Source organism: Macrobrachium nipponense, chromosome 35 (assembly GCF_015104395.2).
Source record: "Macrobrachium nipponense isolate FS-2020 chromosome 35, ASM1510439v2, whole genome shotgun sequence".
NCBI classification, from domain to species: Eukaryota; Metazoa; Arthropoda; class Malacostraca; order Decapoda; family Palaemonidae; genus Macrobrachium; species Macrobrachium nipponense.
The window spans coordinates 367,454-369,671 of NC_061096.1; the positions used below are offsets into that span (position 1 = coordinate 367,454).

The 2,218-nt window shown below is 35.9% G+C and overlaps 1 pseudogene; it reads left to right on the forward strand.

The window, feature by feature from the left end:
• The window catches only part of LOC135208163 (uncharacterized), a 3,401-nt pseudogene extending 1,485 nt beyond the window's left edge, over nt 1-1,916 (forward strand).
• Nucleotides 1,917-2,218: the final 302 nt, after the last annotated feature.

Genomic DNA, 2,218 nt, shown 5'->3' on the forward strand with positions numbered 1-2,218 from the left:
TTTCTTGAATATTTTTTAGTTGCTTACCTTCAAAAAGGTTGAAGTGTAAGCACGTGAAGAATTGCGTTCATTTTCCTGTATGTTTGAGTGTCGCCCAGGGTTGCCGTTTTGAGGAATTTCGTCGAATTGTGTGGCTTTCTGGTGACATCCGTGGCTTTTCCGACCAGAGGCCACGTCGCTGTGAAATAAAATTCCACGGCACTGAAGAAAAAAATTCTTCACTTTGCCTTTTTATGTTTCATTATGAAAATAAAGCTATAAAACATATCCTGCTTATTTATAGAAATGAATTTTATTGCAATCTTTTACTTTTCCTCGTCAATAATACTTTATATTAAAGTAGTGACGTCACTGACGTGGATTTTTTTTACGTCACGGAAAATAATTCTACATTGGAAAATACGCATTCTAACCATTAAAGTTTCCGCATTCTAACCGTTAAATCATAAAATTAACGTTAAAAAAAATTCTGTGTCTTTTGTGTGGTATTAATCCAATATGGGTGATAAATAAGACAAATAACCTCGGAATTGAACCAGAGGTTAGCCTAGGCCTACAACAGAGTGACTCCAGACGTAAATCACACTCCACCGGCACTTCACCGTACATCCTTCTTCTTGACAAGGGTAAGTGTCAACGATTAACATAATACATCATAACCATATCATTATGCAAATAATTAATAATGATATAGTAGGCTACTCAATAAATCTTTTGTATTATTCCTCCAAAAGGCAGCTATGGCTAACAAAAGAAAATTGCGGGATGACTGGCTATTAACGGAGGAGTTTAAACCCTGGTTATCCAGGGTAGAGGGTGATCCCACCAAAGCATTCTGCAATATTTGTCAGAAAGAGTTTCTTGCAGAACTGACGACTATCAAACGGCACAAGGTAAAGGAAACAATCACTTTTATTCTTCTACTGTATTAATTTGATTTACTGCTGATAATTGTGAAAATGATACAAACTGTATGAATCTTTTATAACTTGTGTAAATTCAACAGACAACCAACATTCATCTCGTCAGTGAAGCCAGTCAGACCCAGAATGACGAAGACCTCCATAGGCCTAATGTGAAACACCAGATAAATTTGGCAACAATCTTGCTGATTTGCTTTATTGCAGAACACAACCTGCCTTTCTTGATTGCCGACCTTCTCATTGACTTATGTAAAACAATGTTTCTAGATTCGGTAATTGCACAAGGCCTACAAATGAAAAGAACTAAATGCACTGAAATAACAAGAAAACCTATGTACCTGTATGACAAATGATTTAGTTGAAAAATTAAAGAACAATTTATTTTCCATTATCATAGACGAGTCAACTGACATCACTGCAAGCAAGTTCCTCACTATTATAGTTAAGTATTTTGACTCTAAAAATTGTACTATTAAGACTAGAATGCTAGACCTAATTGATATTTATGAAGGTAATGCTGAAAACGTTGGTTCTAGTGGGGAAGTACTTTTCAAAAAACTTATGGGAATATGAGAGGCTCATCAGATTCCTCTGAGTAACTTCATAGGATTCGCTGCAGATGGTGTTCCAAATGTAATGGGTGCATTTAACTCCCTGAGCAGTAGGCTAAAGGAAACACTCCCTGGGATTACAATTTTTAAATGTATTTGTCATTCAATTAATCTTTGTTCTTCAGAGGCTGCGAAAACCCTGCCTGGGCAATGCGAGGATTTCATACGCAATGTCTATACTCACTTTGCACACAGTGCAAAGAGGAAATATGAATTCAAGCAATATTAAGGTATTTTTGAGTTAAAACCCCACAAAATCCTCCATGCATGCCAGACACGCTGGCTCTCCTTTCACCAAGCAGTTGGAAGAGTTTTAGAACAGTGGAAGGCACTGAAAGAATATTTTATAAAGAAAGAATCAGAGGAAAAACTCAGGCAGTAGACTTGATTGTTAAAGACATGAACGACCCTTCAATTTATCTATATTTCAATTTTCTCAACTTCATTTTGCCTACATTTAATGCATTAAATCGAATGTCTCAGAGGCAGACTCCAACTATTCATTTATTACATTTTGAAATAAGTAGGTTGTATAAGACGCTGTTGCTATATTTCTGCCGTAAGAACCTTGTTGAAAAAGCAGACTTAATATCTTTTGACCCTAATCTTGAAAAAAAAAAAAAAAAAACATGTGCCTTTGAACAATATCTACTTAGGGGCAGCAGTGCATGGGCTACTTCAAAC